The sequence below is a fragment of the Crinia signifera genome, chromosome 1 (genome assembly GCF_055691185.1).
Source record: "Crinia signifera chromosome 1, ASM5569118v1, whole genome shotgun sequence".
Taxonomy (NCBI): domain Eukaryota; kingdom Metazoa; phylum Chordata; class Amphibia; order Anura; family Myobatrachidae; genus Crinia; species Crinia signifera.
In genome coordinates this window covers 164,994,750-165,020,168 of record NC_139217.1, presented here as the reverse complement: position 1 = coordinate 165,020,168, position 25,419 = coordinate 164,994,750, and the positions used below count along the sequence as shown (strand labels likewise).

Genomic DNA, 25,419 nt, shown 5'->3' with positions numbered 1-25,419 from the left:
ACCAGGCAAAATGCTGGTGTCTGTGGCAGTGGAGGGTGGGATATGGGGGGGGGGGGGTATGGGTAGTTGGTGGGGGATGGCATTGGCCTGTGGCGTGTAGGATATGGCGTAATTTCACACTCCTGCTGCACGTGAAATCCCGCAATATACTAGACGCTGGAAGATGAGGAATTGTTCTGCGTCCATCTTCCTCATTTCATCCCAAATATACGTGCCGAAATTTTGAAATTAATCCGGGGGCTGGGTTAAAATTTCCTCTGCATGCTTATAAAAATGATCCGAGCTGACTGCAGCCGAGCTGTTACCCTTCGACGACTGTTTCATCCGCTGTTTACATGGAGGAGGTTCAGAAGGGCCCTCCTCCGGAGGATGCTGGTCGTCTTGGTCCAGCACAGGCTCGGCTTCCAGCTCGGGGGTAACATCCTATTAAAAAAAAAAAAAACATTTAGGACACGTGCAACAAAGATTAACACAGTCAAAACAAGAAAAAAAGAAGGTAGGAACAGCGCTGTACTGAATATATATAAATTTAATAAAAAATTGCAATTTTACATATTATAACAGTGAATAATAGACAGACAAGACTTACATACATAAAACACAGAAACTCCCCCTTCTATAACTGGTGCTGGTTAGGCTTTGTTAGATGCAATTGTGGAAGCTTTTACTCATATATAGAGCCAGTTAGTAGGTTAGTACTGAGTTCAGTCCCCACAGAAATGTGCACATTTTAAAGTGGTATACTTATTTTGTAATCCTGGGGTGAAGTATGGCTTGCAGATAATGGCGATTTTCTCCGACCTTTAGCAACAGGTCATATCTTAGATTGGTAATCAGCCCGATGTTATTGGCAGCCTCAGTGTCCCCTCTCAACGCGTTTCTCCGCCTCACAGACCTCTCAGCGGCTTCCTCAGGAGAAGTATATAGGTGGTAACACACTTCCGCCTTTTATGGCGGTGTTTCCCGCTTTGCGCATGCCCGCGCGTCATGCGGGTCAGGCCTCGCTTTCACATAGCCATCTCTTATTTGTTCAGCCGGCCGCGCCTCCATATGGCACAGCCGCATTGTCGATTGGTGTAGCCGCGTCATGCGGGTCAGGCCTCGTTTTCATATAGCCTGTTGTTGTACGCTCCGTAAATGAGCGCGATCGCGTCATGCGTGTCAGACCTCGTTTTAATAATTCCTTGGTTTGTACACTCCACATAAGGGCATAGCCGCGTCATGCGGCTCAGGTCTCACTTTCACCGCACTTGCAGACCCAACAACTTATCGGTGGTTGGCTAAGTATATAGATTTATACTGAACGCTTCCTGTTTGCTTTCCAAGAGCCGAACTTTGTCTCCTAGCAGGATATACATGTGTCACCAGACCAGTATTATTCCTAAATAGCGTAAACTCGCTATTAGCACTAGCTTAAAGATGTTATTCCTATTTTAGACATACGAACATTTACCATATATTACATCATAAAATACTATATAATTAGAGCGAGATATTGTCCTTAATTCAAAATATAACATATATAAATTAAAAAATATTTTATTTAGAGCAGCAAAAAAAATGAAAAATAAAAAATATATATTAAAAATATTTTCTATACATATAACCAGTGTTTTTCGGGAGGACAAAAAAACTGGATCAAAATACATTGGGATCATAGTGATATAGGATACATATCCCAATAATGTGTCAATTCCCAAAACCAATCGTCTTAGATACAATCTAAACATGTTCATTTGAAAAAATCCACATCCATCTAGTCTAATCTTTATACTTCTGATGCAGATTCCAAAGGTTTTTTTCAATCAGTGACAATGAGAGTCAATAATAACAACAATAATTCTTACCACCCATCCCACCCTTACAATATCCTCAAACGGATAACTACCCTCCCCCCTCCCCTAGGCCCGCAGAAGGAAGTAGGCAGTAGGAAGAAAAACATGTATATTTTGTATTGAGGACCAACTTAATAGAGGTCTAAATATTATTAAGCTCAATGGTATCATTAAGTCCTTTTGGTACCATAGTGCCAAGGCGGAACATCCAATAGGCTTCTCTTGTGCATACAGGTCGAGTATCCCGTATCCGAGTATCCGTTATCCGAATTATTCCGAAATACGGACATTCCAGAAAGTGAAAAAAAAATTTTTTTTTTGCTAAAAACTCACTGGGGACATTTGTAACAGCATCACATGATATGTAACTGGCACTATATATGTGCAAGACAATGATTGCTTGGCATTCAAATTCAGTGCTGAGATAGTACACACATTTTGTTTCATGTTTTGAAACCTTGTTTTTTGAACAATTAAAATATATTTGTGTGTATTTTATGTGGTAATAAAATATATTTGTGTGTATATTATGTGTTTATACAGCATACATGCAAGATACTTCAAAATACATCATTGAAATATTAAAATATTCCGAAATACGGAATAATCCGTTATCCAAAATTCTCCTGGTCCCGAGCATTTTGGATACGGGATACTCAACCTGTAATTTGTTAAACCTATCCCCTCCTCTACTGGTGGTTTTAACTTGTTCAATAGCCTTGACTTCCACATTTTTGAGGGATGACCCTTGACACACTGAGATGTGTTTGGATAGGGGGTGACTTCTAACCCCACCTAGAATGTTCCGCCTGTGCTCCAGGTATCTAACGTTCAGGCATCTAATTGTGCGACCTACATACTGTAGGCCGCATCCACATTGTCATAAGGGGTTTTGCAGTTTAAAAACTCTTTTATCTGGAACACTTCCCCATTTGTAAATGATTTGAACTCAAGGACTTTTTTCTGTTTAGCCCCTACACAGGTCAGGCATTTATGGTTACCACATTTGCGAAATCCTTTAGGTTTTTCTGGTAACCAATTCGTCCGATCGGATGGTTCAGTGGTTTCATTGTTTTTCCTTTCAAAATGGCTGTAGACTAATTGGTTTTTGAGGTTATTGCCCCTTCTAAAAATAACCCCCCCATTGGGTTCAACAATATCCTGTAGATATTCATCTTGTATAAGTAATTTTGTGTTACTTTTTATAATATTTTTTTTTCATCAATGAATTTTTATTGGTACAGAAGATTTATATGGGGTACAAAAAGAAAGAGGGGACAATTAGGGGAGGGGGGAGGGAAATGGACATCAAATACAGTTAAGGTACAGATTAACAAACAACGTGTCGCTACGCAGAGCAATAAGTAAGGGGAGCATAGGTAAAACATAGCAAAACATGGCAAAACACTTCAATTCTGAAACACAAGCAATGAGGTGGTGTTAACATTTATAAGTAGTAGGGTAAGCATTAAGTTGTGGTCCTAAGGTGAGGAGGCATCAGGGGGTTCATTCAAGCTGAACTGCGACAGCTGCGTGGAAGTCGGGGAAGGGAAGAATTTGGCACCCTCTCCGTCCGTGACATAAATGTGCCAGGGTAGCCAACTGGTGTGAGGGGAGGAGGGTTTGGCCGAGAGAGGTAGAAGGTTGGTTTCCATAAGAAAATGGTGGTTCGTTTTCAGGATAACCTGGAGAAAGGGTGGGGGAGAAAGTTGTTTCCATTGCTGAGCTAAGTTTGCTCGTGCAGCAATGAGTATGTGTCTGAGGACATATGTCTTCTCTGAAGGGACTTCCTGGGGATACACATGGAATAAAGCGATGGCCGGTGCGGGGGGGGGGGGGGGGGAGAGCAATCTGAAGGACAGTTGAGATTAACTTGAAGACCTCGGCCCAGTATTCCCGGAGTTTGGGGCAGGACCAGAAAATATGATATATGTTGCCCACACAGCCACACTGCCTCCAACACTGATTAGAACAGGATGGCCAAAAGGTGTGGAGACGATCAGGGGTTAGATAGAGTCTGTTGATGAGCTTAATGTGCATCTCAGTGTGGTTTAGGCAACGGGACATAGCGTAGGAGGAGAGAAAAATCTGTCGCCATTGAGAGGGAGTGAATGTTCCTCCTAGATCTGCCTCCCATTTCATATGGGCAGAGGTCTTAGAGAACTCGGAGGGGGTTATCAGGGTTTTATACCAGAAGGAAATATCCCCTCTAGAGTGTATCAGGGAGGGTCGTGAGAGAACTATCTGGGAGAGTGCATCTGAGGGGGAGTAGTTATGAAAATTAGATTTCCACCAGTGGGCAACAGTGAAAGTACTCTGAGGTGGGGAGTGAAAACTGGCGTTGAATGGGAAGCAAATGGGAGCATAGAATGGGCGTCCAAAACGTCACCAGTGGAATCATTTCCAAACGGTCAGGCGAAGGTTGGGTATTAACTTTGCTACAGTGGTGATAGGTAAAGTACCAGTGAGGGCTGTAGGGGCCGGGAGAGAGGCAGTCAATTGGTCCCATGAGTGCAGGGTTGCTTTAGTGGATGGGAGTAGATTCGGGAGGGCAGGCCTGACATGTTTTGGAATTTTAAGTAGGTCTGATAGCGGAATATGAGGGGTATGGGTTTGTTCAATGCTCACCCAAGTTTTAGGTGAAGCAAGGTCAGTATAGTGTTTAATTGGGGCTAGGAGGCATGCTGACTGATAGCGAAATAAGCCCGGGAGATAGAGTCCCCCAAAAGCTCTAGGAATCGACATCCTAGAGCGGGCTAGTGCTGGGGGTTTAGTCGACCAAACATACTTCGTCAGAATGGAGGTGGCGAGTTGGAGTGCTCTCTTAGGGAAAGCGTAGTGGATGGTGCGAAACAGGTACATTAGTTTAGGGAGAAGCCACATCTTAAATGCCGCCATGCGCCCCATCCAGGAGACCTCAAATGATAACAAGGACTTGGATAGAGCCGCTAGGGAAGTGAGAAGTGGGGAGAGGTTGACATCAAAGACCGTTGTCATGCGTGGTGGGATGTGTATGCCTAGATATTTTATTGAGTCTGCTTGCCAATTGTATTTGTAGGTAGGCTTCAGGAGGGGTAGAGAATTAGCGAGGTTTATCGGGAGAGCATCAGTTTTAGTTGTATTAAGTTTGTAATAGGAAGCTGCGCTATAGGAAGCAAGCATTGTATGGAGATATGGGAGGGTCCTAATGGGGTTGGTCACAAAGAGCAGAACATCATCCGCGAAGAGACTAAGTTTGTGACTGACAGGGCCTGTGCGTAGACCAGGGAAGTTGGGGTCGCTACAGATTGAGATGGCCAGTGGTTCTATAGAAAGGACAAAAATTAATGGGGAGAGAGGGCAGCCCTGCCTGGTGCCCTTGGATATCCTAAAAGAGTCAGATAGAAAGCCGTTGCTGAACACTCGGGCCGACGGGGAGCTATACAGCGTCAGGATCGATGTAAGGATCCGATCTCTGAAGCCGAAACGGGACAGCACCTCCCGCATATATTGCCAATTCAATCTATCAAATGCTTTTTCAGCATCTAAGGATAGGAGAAGGAGGCCCTGCTCCGCAGAAAGAGAGTCAATCAAGTTGAATACTCTTCTGGTGTTGTCAGAGGCCTGTCGTCCTGGGACAAACCCCGTCTGGTCTGGAAGCACCAGCAAGGGCAGGAACTGATTAATACGAAACGCCATCAATTTGGCGAACAGTTTGATGTTGCTATTTAATAGTGCTATAGGGCGATAGTTTTGACAATAGGCTGTGTTTTTACCAGGCTTTGGTATGGTCACTATGCGAGCTTCTAACAATTCTGGGGGAGAGTGGCCTGTGGAGGATAACTCGTTGAAGAGTTCCGTTAAGTATGGGGATAGGAGGTCACTAAAAGTAATATAGAAGTCTGTGATAAACCCATCAGGTCAGGTCCTAATTCTGTTTCTAGCCTGCTGGGCCCGGAGTTTTCGGGCAAGCATCCTTCCGGACCTATTACTAGAGAGATAGAATTTGTGTCTTAGCCTATTCAAGGCGGATTGAGTGCGTGCTAGAAGAAGCTTTTGAAGTTGGCTGCGTACACTTGCTAACTCTCTTTTCAGGGGGCCAGATGGGGATGTCTTATTTTGGGATTCAATAGCAATCAGTCTAGTCTCTAAAGCTTTTTGGGCCATGGTGGCTCTACGTTTCATGTTGGCGCCCGCTTGTATAGCCGCGCCTCTCGTGACCGCTTTAAAGGCACACCAGTGGGTAATGATGGAGGTGTCATGTGGTGCATTGTTGGCCATGTAAGAGTTTATTGCAGTTAAAATGATATCCTTAGCTGTAGGGTCTGTCAAAAGATGTGGAAACAGGCGCCACGGTCTGGGGGGTTGTTTGGATGGGTGGAAGTCCCATTGCCACAGAACAGGGGCATGATCGGACCATGTGATTGGGAGGATGTCGACTTTTGTAGTGTGCTGCAGGGACCATTTATTGCAGAGAATAAAATCGATTCTAGAATACGTGTTATGTACCGGGGAGTAAGAGGTGTATTCACGGCCGGATGGGTAGGTTGTCCTCCAAGTGTCGTAAAGGTCAAATTCTAGAAGGAGGTTACGGAACGCTGCAGATGGATTGGAGGAGGGGGATTGACGTCTAGAGGGCTGTCGGGATTTGTCCAGTAAGGGGTCTAAAGTCAGGTTAAAGTCACCCAGTAGTATCAGGGAACCCCTAGTGGATCTCTTCACGAGGGAAAATAGTTTACGTAAGAAAGATATTTGATTTGAGTTAGGGGCATATAAGCAGACGATGGTCGTTAATCTATCTTTCAGGAGCCCAGTCAATATTAAGTATCTGCCGTTCTTATCAACTATTTGGGAGTGATAGACAAAGAAGATGTGTCGATTAAACAGAATAGCAACTCCATTCTGCTTAGAGGGGCCGTTCGCATAATAGGCTGTGGGGTAGTTCGAGTCCCTAAAGACAGGGGGGTTTGGAGAGGCAAAATGCGTTTCCTGAAGGGCAACTATATTTGCTTTTTGCTTACGGAAATAAGAGAGGGCTAGCCTGCGTTTGTTAGGGGAATTCAACCCTTTTACATTTAATGAGAAGAATTTAGGCATTAAAAATACTTAAGGGGGTGCTAGGGAGAGCCCAAGTGTAAACTTGGTAGGTACTCTGCATCTAGAGGGAGTTTCAGCTACAGTTACTAAAGTCCAATAGTGAGGGAGGGGAGGAGGGTATCAGGGAGGAGGGGGACATAGAACAGGGTAGAGGAGGAGGTAAAGGCAAAACAAGAGGGTCCAGTAACTAGGACCCGCATGACTACTGCAGGGAAAAAAAAAGGGGGGAGTTCGTGCAGTAGTATATAAAGGTTAGGGGGGTGGCCTGGCTCCTAAAATGGGGGAGAAAAGGCTGCCACTCACTTATTCAAATACAATAGGAAATGCACAATAATAAGAATCTAGCATTCTATGAAAAAACATCACTAACATGATCCACGACATGTCCAAGAAACCAGTATGTAACAGTATCTGGATAGACTATAAAGAAATGTGAACAAGTACAATTTTAAGTAACTAATGGCAGAAGAAAGTTCACGTATATTGGACTAAATGCCTAAAACCCTGCTTCGCTATACAAACAATAACAATAATACTTATCACAGTAACACTTAGAGGAAAGCAGGGGGCGGAACGGTAAAGTCCACTGAGCAGGAGAATATGGTCGGCTGTGTAGGTCTTCGGCTTTTCAAGTATCAGACCATTCCTGACGCAGGGCCTGTGGGCCCTTCGGGTCTTGTGACCGGGATGTCCCATTCTAGCAGGAGCTTAACCCCTGCGTCCAGGGAGGATACGGTGTAAGTGGTTTCTTCATGGTCAATGGTCAGCTTGACCGGAAACCCCCAGCGGTACCTGATGTTATGGGAACGTAGTGCCGTGGTGACGGGAGCGAATGCTCTCCTGCTAGCCAAGGTTGCAGGGGAGAAATCTTGAAACAGCTGAAGGCCTCCCAAGGTGTCAGTATTCTTAACTTCTCGGGCGGCTCTTAAAAGTTGTTCTTTGATCGTGAAGAAGTGGACCCGGAGGAGGGTGTCCCTGGGTAAGTCGGCCGGGACCGTTTTAGGTCTTGGGAGGCGATGGATACGATCAATCAGGAGATCTTTGGGGTCTGTGGTAGGGAGAAGCTTGCGGAATGGGGTGGTGGCGTAGTCTTCGAGCTCAGAGTTGGCCACAGAGTCAGGGATACCTCTGATTTTGACGTTGTTGCGTCGAGATATGTCCTCCAGGTCTCAAGTTTAGCTTTAAATTGGGTAATTTCTTGTTGTTGCCGGTCATAGGAGGATATGAGGTCGTTATGGGACGTAACCAACTCCTCCATTTTACGTTCCAAATGATCTGTCCTGTCACCTATCGCCACCAGTTCCGTCTTGACCTCGCGTATAGCGAGTTTTAGGTCCTTAGCTATCTCCGCCTGAAACGCAGAGAAGACCTGGAATAGAGACTTCACCGTCACAGGTTCGTCTGAGTCGGCATCTATCCCAGCCATCCCAGTAGGGGGGGTCAGCTCACCAATCGCTCCCAAGGGAGCAGGTATATGCTTTGGGGGGCTGGGGTGGGATACAGGAATTTGGGAGGATCTCCTGGAGGGCAAGGATACCTTTATGGGCACTATGTCCTTTGCTTTCTTGGAAGGCATATTAGTGTTGAGGGCACACGCAATAAAGTTGAGAGATAGAAAGACTGTGGTACCGTGGGGGAATGGTGCCGGAGGTCACGCTGGCATGCTTAATGCTAGACACTCAGCGTCAGTGGGTGGCAGCCATAGAAGCAGCGTGATCACATTTATGCAGATAGAGAGAGGTCTCCTATACGGTCTCCAGTTGGCTGCACTGCCTTAGGTTCTGTATGTGGGTGGGGGTGGGTTCCCTGAGCAGTCGAGGTGGGTGCCCTGATATCACTCAGGTGAGCGCCAGGGGGAGTTGAGGGGGATCTGTATGCCCTGGGTCTGTTGGGCAGCAAGAGAGCACAGCTGCGAGCTACTCCAGAACACTGGGGTATCTCTATATGGGGGCACTGGTGGTGAGGTTCCAGGGGGGGGGGGGAGACAGTCCCCAGATATACAGCAGGAGATGCAGTTATGGGGGGGACACCACAGCAGGTCCCGGGGCTGGAACTCTGCCAGATGGTGGCTGTGCAGAGGCTTATTGCAGGGAGAGGTGACGACTGTACCTCTGAGTGAGTGGCAGCAGGATCCGGGTGGGCGCACGCTGGGGGACTTCGCTGGGTGTCCTCAGTTGCTGGCTCTGTGAGTGGCAGGAGCTGGCAGTCTGCCAAGGTCTCTCCCCTGTCACCGGCCCGACGTGGAGTGAGTCCCGATGTTCGGCGGGTGGACGGAGGAGCACAGCGCGGCTTGCCGGAGGGTATGCTGGGGCTCTCACTTCTTCCGCCCGCAGCAGCAGGAGACGTAGCGCTTCGTGCTCCCTCGACGGCCGCCTCTGGTTTCAAATTTAGGTCCCGGCTCCGGTCCTGGGCTAGGCCGCAACCTGCGGGAGCACTGAAAAGTGCTCCCCGGCTCCGCGGCAAGTGCCCACAGCGGTCGGGGCACAGGTAGAGAGGGAAGGCTTCGGGATGGTAGGTAAGGATAGGGGTATGTGGAGGGCAAAAGGGTAATTTAGGCCTGGGAGTGCAGGAGCTGCTCAAAGGTGCGACTGCTCGGCTAGCTCGCTAGGCAACGCCCCCTTTTATAATATTTTTAATTTCACATGAACACTCGTTGAACTGTGTAACAAAACATGTAGTCCTATCTTTATTATTCTTTTTATTCTCCTGACTTTTATTCTCTAATAGTTCCGCCCTTTCTATCAGGTCAACTTATTCTACAGCTTTTTGTATTATGCATGGGGGATATTTTTGTTCCTTGAATGATTTAATCAAATTTTTTGAATGTTTCTGATAAAGCTCCTCAGTAGAACAATTTCTTTTTGATCTAATTAGTTGGCCTTTCGGAATATTATCCTTCCAGATTTTGTTATGAGCACTTTCTTAGTTGAGGTATCTGTTTTGGTCTACTGGTTTCTGGAAAGTTTCAGTTTCCAGTTTCCCATTTTTGATGGACAGTGCCACGTCAAGGTAACTAATATTTGTAAAACTAAAAGTGCTTGTGAATTTAAGTCCAAAATTATTTCTATTTAAACTATCGGTGAATGAATTAAGACGTGTAAGATCCCCTTTCCAAATAATAAATAAATCATCTATAAAGCGGCCATAGAGGACCAGGTCCGCCCCAAACTCCCCCCCCCCAAACATGTTGGTCCTCAAAGGCCCCCATGTAGAGGTTGGCGAAGCTTGGGGCAAACCTGGTCCCCATGGCTGTCCCCCGTCTCTGTAAATAATATTTTGTGTCAAATAAGAAATAATTATGTGTTAGAATAAAATGAATCGAATGTGAAATCAAGCCACGGAGGGACTCGGACAGGTCGACGTCGGTTTCTAGATATCTCTCCATCACTTCCACTCCCAATTTCTGTGGGATGTTAGAATAAAGGGCTTCCACATCACAGGTTGCAAGAATGTAACCATCCTTCCATTCAACCTGGTTAATTAAACTTAAGAAATGTTTTGTGTCTCGTATATAAGACCTTAGAGTCCCCACGTGGCTCTGTAAATAATAATCTACAAAAAGTGATAAATTATTAGTGAGGGACCCTACACCAGAAACAATTGGACGCCCAGGAGGATTGTGAAGTGTTTTGTGAATTTTAGGAAGAAAATAAAAAGTGGGAGTGACAGGATGTGAGGTAAACAAAAAATTAAATGTGTCCTTTGAAATGGCACTCTCCATTACTCCTCTCTCCAACATATTTTTTAATTCTTTTTGATATTGGGCGGTGGGATTGCCACCAAGCACACTGTAGAACTCGCTGTTGTTAAGCTGTCTAAATGCCTCCTTTAAATAGTCCACAGTGTCCATGATGACAATCCCACCGCCCTTATCTGCCGGTTTTATTGTTATTCCTTTATCTTTGTAAAGGCAACTCAGGGCTTTCCTCTCACCACCCTTGAGATTGTCTTTCCACATATTCCCTTCTTTTCTATCATTTTTCTCACACATAACTTTAAATTTTTCCAGTGTGGACTTGTAGAAACATTCAACGAATGGTCCTTTGAACTGCAAAGGATAAAATTCAGATCTATTTTTAAATTTCTTTTCTCTTTTTAAATCATAAATTTTTAGCCGAGTCGTGTAATTTTGTTCCTCCTCTAGGGATTCAAGTATATTTAGTACCTCTTCATCGCCCTCATCTAAAATAATCGGGTCCCCTTCCACTGCTTGATTTTTTAAGGCCTTAATTGCAAAATACCTTTTCCTACTCAAAGTTCGTACATAACGGTTGAGGTCTAAGGACAATATCTCGCTCTAATTATATAGTATTTTATGATGTAATATATGGTAAATGTTCGTATGTCTAAAATAGAAATAACATCTTTAAGCTGGTGCTAATAGCGAGTTTACGCTATTTAGGAATAATACTGGTCTGGTGATGCTAATTTTCAATCTTTACACTTATGCATAGCAATTTGTAATGTTTGATCTAATTACCAATGACTTAATTTTGAAAGATCGAACATGTATTTGTGTCATTGAAAAACTTTTAATCTTTGAAACATATTAATAAATTCAGTACAAAATCAAATAGACTGGTGTTTTAATTACAAATAAGTAACTTGTTGTAGTTTGTAGATTTAGCAACATAACAGTTTTAGGGAAAAGAACAGGTAAAATAACCAATACAGCAGATTGTAAGTATTCCAAATTATCGAATTCATCTGAAAAAACTATGCACAACATTTTCACGGACTCGAGGAGAACTATCAGGTAAGTTTTCAACACATTCAACCATTCCCCCTTGGTCAGGGTAATTTAAACGACAGATTGCAGTGTGCACTTTCAATCGTGTACAGATATTATGAAGGACACAGCAGGTCAGAAAAATCTGACAAACTTTATCAGCCATGTACAGAAGGGTACCGCCTGACTTGTCCAGGCATCTGAAGCGACTTTTTAAAATACCAAAGGTCCTTTCGATGACAGCGCGAGTCGAGATGTGTGATCTATTTTACATTTTCTCCGGTATTGTTTTTGGTTTGGATATTGGGGTTAGTAGCCACGGTCGTGCTGGGTATCCTGCATCGCCTGTGTAATAAAATTGTCCACAAAATAAATACAGAAACATTCATATTCAATGTATCAAATGGAACGCACTAGACTTTTCGATTTAAACCTCACAATGACAACAATTTAACCAACAGACAGGTAAACCCCCCACTCCCTTCTCAGTTTTAGAATTGTTATTGCAATGTACTTTTTTGAAAATTTGTACCTCCTATTCTTGCACCATTTCAAAATCAAAATGATCAGGATGGCATATTACCGTCCATGCCTCAACACAGTGTTTTAAAAAATCAAGTGGCATTGGGTTATTGTGTCATAATGGTTACTTTCATTTACACTTTTGCTCTAAAGCAAAGCCCAATTTCCACCTTGGTTCATCCCATTACCTATCAATTATAATATTGTAATTGTCTCAAAATTTTTAAAGGGCATGTTGAAAAATTCACTAATACACATTTACTGTTCTTGTTTAGTTTCAGCGGGGCAGCACACACGATCTACCTATGAAACCTGGCAGCTTGCCAGACTGCCTTAAGCAACGCTATCAGTGGTGCGCAAACACCACTAGCTATGAATCTTGCCAGCTTCACAAATCTTGTGGGGTTGGGTTGGATTGGCACAGGTAAAGATAAATGGTACGTATGAATCTCTGATTACCAACATACACATCGTTGCTCCGTTGTAGGATTTTGCGGCAGTGGTCTGTGGTTGGTGGTGCTCCCAAAAGAAGAGTTCAATATTAGAACTGAAAAAAGTAGAGTCTGGAGGTGATTAAAAAGGGAACCCGACAAGGCTTTTTGGGGCACACTTATAAACAATTGACAAAATCTATAATGCGAATGTAATGATGTCTACATATTAAAATGTAACTTTTAATGGTACAACATTTAAGATAAAGGTTCGGTTCATCCCTCCACTTAGAGGGAATAAATCAAAGGAAACCCAAACTAATGGTGGGTTTATAAATACGTGCAGCGAAAATTATTTTATGCATCAACTGTTCCTCTTGCAATACAGTATATTAACAAACGGATATTTGTTATCATGGAGGAAAACGACAGTTGTGGTGGCGCAGGACACACCTCCTTAGGTGCTGAGAGGAGGTGAAAAATTGAAGAGGTAAAAGAATGCTGGGGGACAGCAAATATAGAATTAGGAGATGGGATAAGAGGGAAGAGAGGGATAGCAATTAAGCATAACTCTCACCGCGCATTTACCTCTGCTGATATGGTAAACTACAGCACCGACTATTCCCTGTTAGTTCCCCAGACAGGTACTGGGCCGGCCCAACACTGTTTAGCTTCTGGGTTCGGATGGTACCAGGCGGTTTCAGTGTGGTATGGCTGTAAATGGAATATTTGAGAGAGTAGCGCTGGTGGGAGTAAGCTGGAGCGTGCTTCTGCTGTTGGTTAACACCTGAGGGTCTCTCCCTGTTAACCTGTATGCATTGCAGGGAGGTAGAATCCGGTGATGCCAATGAGAGAGTCACTAAATAAGATAGTAGATAGGAAAGTGGTCGGATGTATTTGTCTAGACCCCACTTCTGCTGTCCACAATCATGCACGGTATAGGATTGCGGATGAGAGAGAGGGGGCAGGGCAATCCTCCCATGAGTACGAGCGAGAAAAAGATGAATGTACCCTCGGTCCAATGAAGGATAATGTTCTAGGTGTCAGGAATTAAATGTTCTGATCACCTGGTTCACCCCGGGGTTTGTTTAAACACTGTTTATTGAACAGAACATTTACAGTTCGCTCCACAGTTGGGTTCCTACAGAGGAGGTTCTGTTTGGGGGTAGTAGTCACCCTGAGACAGTCTCCACACCCTGTGACAGTCTCTCAAATTATACAATGATGACCACCAGATTACCCGAAAAATTACTGTTGTGGGGTTGAATAGCAGGCAGTACAGTGATATCACAGGATAAAATAGTTAGATCTGAGATACGGCAGCAGGCAATATAGAGTCACATATATTGCTTACTCATAGGTAGAGAACATAACAATTAAACATCCTGGAGTGACAATTTTCCGGCCTGTCAGAAATAACATAAGATAAAGCATGAATTAGCAATAGTGCTGGTAGTAGAGCCAATCAGATTGGGCTGCCCCGTCTGTTGCAGTCAGTGTGGATTGGAGCTGAAATAATAATTAAACACCAAACTATAATAAATTTTCTGATAGCACTCAGTAATATCAGGTCAGACAATTGGACCGTAGAAAACCAGGTAGTTAGGTCACCCTAAATGAGCAGCACCGCTGGTGGCTGCCTGTACGTGATTAAGACTGTGTCAGTTAAAACAAAATGACTCGGGGCTCAGTGCTATCACAAATGCATTACTTCAATAATGGACGTTATCTGCATCCAAATACTTCTAGGCAACTGTAATGCCTAGTATTCACCTTTCGCACAGCGCTTGTGACCGCATAAGATCCTCTCCAAACGTACCATATAAAATGTCATAATTTTTAAAAATGTATCACAATACACATGAAGATTTGACATTTATAAATCCAAATTGAAAAAGATGTAGAATACAAACCTAATAACCAGCCACCTTCAATTTTTGAATTTTCGAAATCATCATACACTGAGGAATTTCGTAGTATAAATGAGTCATGTGTAGATCCAGGGTAAGCAGCACAAACATTCAAAATTAGTCCTTTTGAGTCCGATATTACTTGCATGTTCATAGAATAAAAATTCTTCCGATTTCTGCAAACTTCCTCCATTGCTCCTGTTGGTCTAAATGGGATATGTGTACAATCGATTGTTCCCAACACATTTGGGATTCCTGCAATCCGGTAAAAATCTTCTTTTTCTTTTTTCCACTCCAATACTGTTTTGGGCCAGTAAAGAAACAGATTAATATGTTGCAGTATAGAAGACATAACATGTGGGAAAAAACGAGAAAACGTAGACTGGGAAAAGCCATTAACAATGCCCACAGTACATTGAAAAGATCCTTTGGCCAAAAAATTAAAAGTAGCCAATAGTTTTGTCATGGCTGGTATAGGCTGAGACCTTCTGGTTTTTGGATCCAAATTATCCTTTATTAACGCGTGTAGATGAAGAATTGCTGAGGAAGGCAATCTAAACCGTTTTATTATTTGTTTTTCAGTTAAACCACAAAGACTTTGCCTAACAGAAAATACCCGGGCTCTTCTAAAACGTATTCTACGTTGCCTTTTTTTAATTCTTCTTTTATTACTTTCTTTTAAAGTAGACATGTCAATAGCAACATATAACCAGAAAAAAACGGTGAAGAAAAACATTGTAAAACTTAAGACTAAACTCTGCAGAATCAAAATATCTATCAGCTTTCTTAAAATAAACTTTTTCAATCAAAAAAATTACTTTTACTATTTACGGTTCCTAAAACTGCATATTGCATATTTTTGCTATGTTTTTTTCATATTTTTTAAATCAAAAATCTCCTTACACATATCTCCCACAAAACACAGTCATTTGCTCATTATCAGCCATGTGCCTGCCGCCAAAATGGAACCTATTTCCGATTTTAAATAAAGTTTTACAAATAAAGTTTTGAAAAAAAAAAACAAAGAAAAAAAACAGTCTCAACCAGCATAAAAACCGATGCCGGAAAGAGCCAAGCATCCTTGACAAAGAAGCCCTGCAGCTTCGAAACGCGTTGTATTGCGAGTGGAGACGCTGAACACACCGAAGACGCCACACGCTGTATACGCTGACCGGAAGTGAGAGCCCCAAACTTTCGGCACACAGCTTACTGCCGGAGAGGACAGCGAACATCTACAGACGCTGAAGGGAAGGTAAAAATAGGGAAAGCTAGTGGTCAGAAACCTCCCAGCGCACTGCATCGGACCACCGGCAGTCCAAATTCCATCAAAGGGCTGTAAACATTTATTTACAGGTTAACCACATGTTTTATATGTTTTATAACTCCCCATCACATATTTTCAAGCGCTCTTTATTCCTTACAGAATCAAAATATCTGTTGAGTAAATGAAAAACATGTTTTACAAATATAACATTATAACATCTTATTCCTCCATAATTCGCATAATTTACAAAGCCCACACTTTGGGATATGCGTGTAATTGATTAACAACCCCCCCGTCCCAGTTCCATTGAGTGCCACTACACTGGTGCACGCCAAAGGCGTTACAACGGCGGTCAACAGCTGGCCAGTGTTCCATATCAGTCCAGTGGTGCACGCATGTATCCCATCTCAGGCCAGGGGTGCCTGCATTTGTGATGTATAATTCCATTGGTGTCCCCATTTTGGCCGTGTAACTACACAGCCAACATGGGGACACCATGGGCTCCCACATGTGTCCCATTTCATCCTGGGATTAACGTCATCTATGGCTTATAATTCCATGTGTGCTGCCATGTGTGCAGTGTAATGACAGAAGTGCCACCATCTGTGATGTGTAATCCCTGGGGTAAACCACGTGTGTCATATAAATTCGGGGGTGAGCCAAGTCTGCCGAAATAATTCATGGGGTGCTGTCGTCAGCTTTTTTAGTGCAGGGGTGATGCTAAGTGTGCCATATCAGTCCAGGGGTGCAATTGAGTGTGCCATATCAGTCCAGGGATGCTATTAAATTACAGTGTGCCGTATCAGTCTAGTGTTGGTTCCGCCCACTTGTGTCGCTTATCATAGACTAACAGCAACATCGGTCCAGCCTTTTACCCTAAAACGAATAATGTGAGGAGTGAGGTGTTCCAAATAAAATGACAATGAGTGCTATTGAACTTTATTGAGGCTAACAATCAAGTAGGTGACAAAAAAACACCAAAATTATCCAATTTTATTATTGTTTATGCTATTTTTTATTTAAAAATCATGACCCAAAACACACAAACAAATACCTGTGTGTTTTGGGTTATGCTGTAACAGTTTTGGTTTTGTTTTTTTGGTGAAGGTGCACTTGGCTCAGAGGTTTAGTAAAAACTTTGTGTTTGGACTGTTTGCACAGGTCGGAGACCAGCAAAGAGAAAGAGATTAAAGCCAAACACAAGAGAGGGCACTCGTCTAAATACGCTTCATGCGATAAAGTTTTATCAGAGAAGCACGTGGGCAGCCTCTGTGAGGAGTGTAAGGCCCCTCAGCCTCTGCCCCTGGCCCAAATGACGAACCTGGTGGATATGATGAAAACAGAATTAGCGGGGACTTTTGTCACCAAGGAAGACCTAAACAAGATGAAGGGGAAAAGGAAACATGTGACGAGTCGGATGACTCTGAGGAGGACATAACCTGTGCTCAGGTGCTGGGTCAGGATCTGGATGAGGATCAGGATGTGTCCCAGGATAAGGGGCGTATTTACCAAGGTAAATGAACCGGGCGCTGCTGTGAGGTGTTTTTTGAGAAATAAAATGGATAGAGCAGCTGCCAGGGGGTGGTTTATAGTAAACAACTAGGTATATTGAACAAAAAACAAAGAGATGGCAGCGCTATGGAGAAACTAATGGTGTGTACACACGTTAGATGTGCCTTAAGATCCTATCCACGATCCGATCAGATAGGATCAAGGATAGGATCTTAAGGCACATCCGATTTGCATCCTATCTTGACTATATAGTGCAGATCTGCACTATAAAGACAAGGCAGCCAAGACTTTCTGGCTTCCGATACATGAACGCGCATCGGGATCGGATCGGGATCGCAAGGGTTAAAACCCTTGCGATCTGCATCCGATGTTGATCCGATGCCGATCCGATGTTGACGATATCGTCAACATCGGGAAGGAAATCGGACCATGTGTACACAGCATTACACATATGGGATTGCCTGTAGGCTAAATATTTATTAGTACAAAATTAAACACATTAAATAAAACAGTAAAAGATTATAAAATACACTGGTATCCTCCCTTGGCCACTTTTGTGATCAGTCCTCTTATGGGATAGGACAGTTCTGGCAACAGTTTGGCAGATTAGGCAAAAAATGGGCAATGGGATGTATGGTCAATTTGAGAGCAATGGGTCTCACCACTTGATGTTAGGGAGTTTATCCGGGCTTGGGTCCATGGTCCTCACTATTTCTGTGCTGATGGTCTTATTTCCAATTGGCACAACCTCTGGATGAATGTCAAGGGCCTTGTGGAGCTTCCCTGGTGGTGTCCTTAGTGTTGTTTTTCTCTCTCAGATGGAACTTGAATTTGTTAAATGCCAGAAAGATTTTTTTTGAGAATCGCCAAGATTAGTTGCAGAGTCCTGTTTTCCTTAGATGAATGCCAGGGGGGTGGGGTGGGGGGGGGGGGGGTGTTTGCAGTGGCCCACCGACACGTTTCGCTGAGAAATCAGCTTTTTCAAGTTTGTCAAGGACACCACCAGGGAAGCTTCACAAGGCCCTTGACATTCCTCCAGCGGTTGTGCCAATTGGAAATAAGACATCACCGCAGAAATAGTGAGGACCATGGACCCAAGCACGGATAAACTCCCTAACATCAAATGGTGAGACCCATTGCTCTCAAATTGACCATACATTCCATTGCCCATTTTTTTGCCCAATCTGCCAAACTGTTGCCAGAACTATCCTATAAGAGGACTGATCCCATAAGAGGACTGATCACAATAGTGGCCAGGGGAGGGTACCAGTGTATTTTATAATCTTTTACTGTTTTATTTAATGTGTTTAATTTTGTACTAATAAATATTTAGGCTACAGGCAGTCTCATATGTGTTAATTTCTCCATAGCGCTGCCAACTCTTTGTTTTTTGTGTCCCAGGATAAGTCTGAAGACTTTAATCCGGATATGATTAATAACCTGTTGGAGCTGATTCATAGGGCTCTTAATATTGAGGACCAACAGGAGGATCTCAACTTACAAGAGTTGTTGTTCAAGGACAAGAAAAGGAAGGGGAAAACTTCCCTTGTCTCAGACTCTTAAATCAATTATTGCTGAGGAGTGGAAGCACCCGGATAAGAGGGTGGCTGTATCCTCTAGAGTAGCAAAAATGTACCCTTTCGACAAAGATCAGGTGTCGACATGGGAAGAGGCGCCAAAGGTTGACACAGCTATTTCTAGACTGTCAAAGAAAACTAAACTTCCCCTGGAAGATGTGAACATCTCCAAAGATCCCATGGAGCGTAGGATTTAGTTAGATCTGAAAAAGCAGAATTTTACGGCAGGGGCATCCCTAAAGCCGGCGGCTGCAATGGCGGTTACCTCTCGTGTAATGCGGGGATGGTGCCAACAACTAGAAGCGGACATTTTGGATGGGATTAAGAGGTCTGAACTGATTAAAGCAGTCCAAGATATTCAATTGGCTGTAAAAGTTATGTGTGAAGCATCTATGGACTCCATATGCTTATCAGCCAGGGCAGGAGCCACAGCAGCACGTCGGGCCCTGTGGTTGAAGCCATGGGCGGCTGACGTGCAGTCAAAAAATAAATTGTTATCCCTACCATTCCAAGGGGATTATATGTTTGGGAAGCAGCTGGACGAACTGATCACCAAAATCTCGGGGGGCAAATCAGTCTGGTTGCCCCAGGACAAAGCAGTTAAAAAGAGTGTTCCGACTAAATTTTATAGATTTCAACATCAGGAATACAGAGATTCCAGGGCCTATAGGCCAGAAAGAGCATATAGGAGAGGAAACTGAATGTCTAGAGCGTCCTTTCGTGCCCAAAGGGGGAAAGAAAGGAAGGCTCCTTTTCGAAAGGAGCAACAATGACGCCATAATACAGAAAGTTGGCGCCAGGCTCACTCAGTTTTATCAGGTTTGAAATAATTCAGCCCGGCTACAGAATAGAATTTATGAGATTCCCAGGAAGTCTCTTTGTGGAGTCTCCAGTACCCAAGGACACAAAGGAGAGACAGTCGCTATTTGCAAGCTTGGAGGAAAAGCTAAGGCAGGGAGTAGTCGAAGTGGTTCCGAAGGGGCAAGAAAAGCAAGGATGGTTTTCTCGCTTCTTCGTGGTAAAAAAGGCGTCAGGGGGTTTTCGGACCATCCTAGACCTAAGGCGCCTGGACAAGTTCGTACTAAGCCGAACATTCAAGATGGATTCAGTGAGATCTATAATCCCGTACATAAATCGCAGGGATTACATGACGTCAATCGATTTGAAAGACGCCTATCTACATGTACCTATCTACACGAACCATCACAGGTTTATCAGATTCCGTCTGCAGGGGGCCAGCTATCAATTTGTAACTCTTCCCTTCGACCTGGCGACCTCCCCGCAAACTTTTTCAAAAGTACTGATTGTAGTTATAGCAAAGCTCAGACAGGAAGGTGTAATATCCGGACGATATATTGATTATAGCAGATTCAGAAGAACTGGTGAAGAAACACATGGATTTATTGCTCCAATGTCTGGAGCGCCATGGATGGCTAATAAATTTAAAGAAGAGTCAACTGGTGCCAGTACAAAAAATTACGTATCTGGGGGTATCAATAGATACTCAAGGCATGAGAGTGTTGCTCACGACGGCCAGAAGAGAAAAATTGACACAGCAAGTAAGGTCAGTTATGAGGAAGTCAGTTGTATCGTCCCGAGACTGCATGGAGACGCTGGGATTGATGGCGGCTGCGTTGGAGACAGTACCATGGGCAAGGTTCCACACAAGGAAGTTCCAAAACTGTTTCCTGTCGCAGTGGAACAAGGACAACAAAGACCTTACCCAGAAGATAGTATTAACAAGGGCTGCAAAGTTAGATTTGGCCTGGTGGTCAAACGTGGGACGACTGGAGGAAGGAAAGTCGTTTGCAGTGGTAAACCTGGTTACAGTGACAACAGACGTCAGCCAAGGAGGCTGGGGAGCGACATGTGGTCAGCGCATTGCACAAGGACGGTGGTCGCCAAGGTGGCAAGCCGCACATTCCAATCTAAGGGACATTAAGGCTGTGATTATGGCGTGTCAGGCGTTCCAAGACCAGCTTGTAGGCAAAGATGTAAATATAAGATCAAACAATCGAGCGGTAGTCTCGTACATAAACCGGCAAGGCGGGACGAGAAGTCGATGCCTCATGGAAATAACATCTCACTTATTGGAATGGGCAGAGTCATGTACACAGCATGTCGGCAGTATTTTTAGCAGGAAAAGACAATCTAATAGCGGACGCATTAAGCAGAATGGAATGCCTTCCAGGCGAGTGGGCTCTCAACGACAACCTGTTCAGTATGATAGTAGAAAAATGGGGGTGGCTGCAGGTAGACCTTATGGCCACAGATCGCAACAAAAAAGTACCAAGGTTTTTTACGAGGTTCAGAGACCCACGAGCGGAACAGGTGGATGCTCTGATAGCGGAGTGGAGCATGTCCAGAGCATATGTCTTCCCGCCGATTCCAGTCATTTCACGCTTGTTGAGGAAGATACAAAGAGAAGAGGCGGAGGTGATAGCAATCCTTCCGTATTGGCCAAGGCGGGCATGGTTCGCTACAGTGATGCAAATGGTAGTGGACGGGCAATGGTTCCTGCCTTCGTGGCCCGATCTCCTAGTTCAGGGCCGAGTACGTCAACCGAAGCCACCAGCATGGAAACTAACGGCCTGGCTTCTGAAACCGCTACGCTGAAGTCTAAAGGCTTTGGTGATTCGGTGATTAGCACTCTTCTCAAAGCAAGGAAGCAGTCGACGTCTAGAGTATATTATCGGGTGTGGAAGAGATACATATCCTGGTGCAGTTCAAACCAGCGAGTAACAAGTGAAGTGGCTTCAGTACTTGGGTTCTTACAGGCGGGCTTACAAATGGACCTGTCAGTGAGTACTTTGAAAGTGCAAGTGTCGGCCTTGGGGGCAATGCTAGATTGGGATCTGGCAGAAAACAGATACATACGCAGGTTTATCCAGGCTGCGAAAAGGATAAAGCCAAGGTTTCGATCGCCAGTGGCGCCGTGGGACCTGAACTTAGTTTTGAGGGTTTTGACGGAAGCACTAGGGATGGGTAATCATATGATGTTTCATCGGTAACATCGGATTTATGGTTCCAATGTTCGATGTTTAACCCTGCAATGTTGAGGATCCAATGTTTCATCACCATCGCTAGATTTCTCCCCCGATGCTTTTCTCAATCTTCCAATGTTTTTTCTTTTGTGTGTCAATGTGCTGCTTTCAATGCTTTGCAGCCAGCTCACTCGCTCCTTGATTTATATTCATTAAAAACTTAAGAGACTGATAAAAAAAAAAACATTAACAAACATGACAGTATCACTGCTGGCTGGGCTTTCAAATGTGTGTGTGGCTGTGTGCTGGTAGCTGACAGTGAAAGACAGTCTGGCCAGCCATTCAGCAGCAGCACACAGGACAGCCCCACCCCTGCTTCACTGCAACTGGTGCTGTTAGAGTGACTCACTGGTTGCTATGATGGCTGGCTCTGCAGCTATTGGGAAAATTTGGGGGCCAGTTTGAAAGAAAGCTGGACTGGAGTCTCACCTTCCCCAATTTATGTTATTCTCATCCCAGTTTTTATTTTGTTTTATCCACCTGTATTGTGAGGCCCATAATTAATGTACCTCAATAGTAGATTCCTATTTTGCTACAAAGAGTTTTTTTCAATGTACTATGTGATTGTTCTATGTAGTATGTTCTATGTTGCACTGTGTGTACAGTTTTTTTGTTATTTTCTATGATTAACATAAGTTATTAGCCTGTTGCTACAGTTAAAAATCTAGGTAAGACTTCCGGTTCCGCCTTCATGTGAGGAAGCCGCAGGGAAGCGGAGCTCCGTAGCGGTGAGCGGGACGGCACCCCCACATCACCGTACAGCGGACCAGCTACACTCAGGTAGCTAGAGGAACACACCGGGACCCGGCAGCAGTGCATGGAGAGATATTTCTCTCCCATGTCATACAGGAGAAGCCGCCGCGCTACCACGCCAGCTCCACAGAGAAAATCCAAGATGGCGACCGCACCATCTCCCTCCGGCGTCCTCGTGAGTACAGCTGCACAGAGGCTAACAGAGGGGGACACTGGCTGCCGCAGTAACACCATGAGGGCAGCCCAAGATCCTCACAAAACCCCTGAATCACAGAGCGACTCATATACAGGTACCCCTGCATGTCTCACGAACAGGGAGGAGAGGAGGGACAGAGATAGAGAAGAGGGAGATTATGAAAACATGGTGCGGGCGATTAAAGCTACAATGGCACCTTTGTTTAAAGAGCAGGCAGAAACATTCCAGCACACATGTGCAGAACTTAAGGAACATATGTCCCAGCTTGCAAGGAGGGTCACTCATAATGAAACACAGATTGGAGCAATATTTCACGATGTGCAGGATTTAAAATCCCACAATGAGTCACTCCAGAAATCTGTTTATATGCTGACTAATAAGGTTGATGACCTTGAAAATAGGTCGAGAAGGTGCAATTTGAGATTGGTGGGGCTCCCAGAGGCGATTAGAGGACCCAAGCTACACCACTTTATCAGAAACACCCTGCCAGCCATTTTAGGTGTGGAGTCAGAATGCTCAGACATGGTAGTTGAAAGGGCACACAGACTGGGACCAGAGAAGGAGGGTGTAAATGTGAGGCCCAGAGTGACAATTTTCAAGTGCTTGAATTACCTCCATAAAGAGGCTTTATGGACAGCGTCCCGCAAGCAAAAGTCCCTACAATGGGAGGGACACAAATTACACTTGTTCCAAGATTATTCTGCGGAGGTAACCAGAGCAAGGAAGGAGTTTACCAGCCTATGTTCCCAGTTGATTACAGAGGGACGCAAATTCGCATTGCTATACCCTGCCCGCCTACGGGTCTTTGAAGGAGACACCTTTAAGGATTTCTCCACTGCGGATGATGCAAGGGCATATTTAAGGCTGGGAGACACGGCTCCGGCCCCACTGAGAGTTTTGCTTTACATTCATTCTTAATACGTCAAAATTGGCCGTTGCCAATGGTAACAGATTGGGATGTTAAACGCTCACAAATGCAACAGTTCAGAATGCAGGACTATTTGTCATGAGCGGCCGAAGATCTTGAAGAGTTTGTGTATTTGCTTTTAGGTCTATTACTCATTTTACTAACCCTTGCCGTTGCCGGGGGTAACAGATTGGAACCATGGGTTCTGATACTTGAAGGGCATATAACAAGGAGACATTGTATATCGTGTAGATAACCAATACTACGTTTATGGGGACTCAGAGTCATGTTCTCTAAAATTGAAGCGGCAAACCGAATGAACATATGCTCCAGGTAGTGAACGCGAAAACTTACCTGATGCAACCCCTACCTTGTTGGGGGATACCTGGCTGAACCCAGGCGACGGAGATAGGGACAATGTTTATCTGCATACTAATTTTGATGTTATAAAATGTTTATCTGTTTTATTTGCCGTCCCCATAGGGGGATAAGATTTAGAGAAGATACCAATGCTTGAGGAGAGCAGATCTAATAATATCATAAAAAAAAAAAAAAAAGGAATTTACTGATAATATAAGCTATTGTAGATTACAAAGAGGACAATAATGGTCCAATGTTTAGATAAGTTGTATATTAATCTTTGTTGGGGGTGCCGACCCACTTGTGCAGTTTGGGAGATTAGATGGATACAGTGGACTCTCTTAGGAGAGCTCTGATGCGGAAATGTATGAAGACACTGAGTTGTGAGGGTGGAGGGAGGGTTCCAAATGTGATACTCTTCTGTCACCTTCTGGAATGTTTAGTTTATGGTTATGTTGAAGGATTAGGGGAGTTTCCCCCTAGGGAAGGGAGGGGGTGGGGAAGGGAGGTGGGAGGGGATTGTAAGGGGATAAGCAGGTTCTCAGGTGATGCTCAATTGTATTGTATGATGATTTGGCAGAAATGGCCCAGTTAAAACTGTGCTCATGGAATGTTGGAGGAATAAATTCCCCCATCAAAAGAAAGAAAATCTTATTGTATCTTAAACAACACAAAGTGGATGTAGTGGAGACACATCTTACTGAAAGCGAACATGCGAAGCTGGGGGCGCTAGGATATACATTGGCGGCCTCTGCATCCTTTTCCTCTAAGGCAAGGGGGGTAGCGATTTTGATCAGGTCGACCCTGACTCCCAAATGCACTACAGTGTATGCAGACCCGGCAGGTAGATTTGTGATTGCAGAGATCTCTGTGCTTCAGGAAACCTTCTTGCTATGTAATGTATACGCCCCAAACGTCTATTCTAAAAAATTCTTCCGTAGAATACTAAACAAATTATACCCGTATGTCGACGCCCAGATCGTGTTAGGGGGGGATTTAAATATGGTGGCACTGCCGTCGATGGACAGGTCCTCTGTTTCTACCCGTAAGCCCCCACAGCACGATATAGACATCAAATATATTACGAATCAACTCCACCTTTTAGATTATTGGAGAATATTACACCCAACAGACAGGGATTATACATGCCTGTCTGCAGCCCATGGGACACTATCGCGTATAGACTATCTGCTTCCCTCCTCTGCTCTTTTTCCCAGGCTGGTCGACGCAGGTATTGAGACGATGTGCATATCCGATCATTCTATGATCTGGTGTCTGATGGACTCGGGCCTAGATATAGGAA

The 25,419-nt window shown here is 44.2% G+C and overlaps 1 pseudogene; it reads right to left on the bottom strand.

The window, feature by feature from the left end:
* Positions 1 to 13,196: 13,196 nt before the first annotated feature.
* LOC146038100 (5S ribosomal RNA) lies at positions 13,197 to 13,315 on the bottom strand (annotated as a pseudogene).
* Positions 13,316 to 25,419: the final 12,104 nt, after the last annotated feature.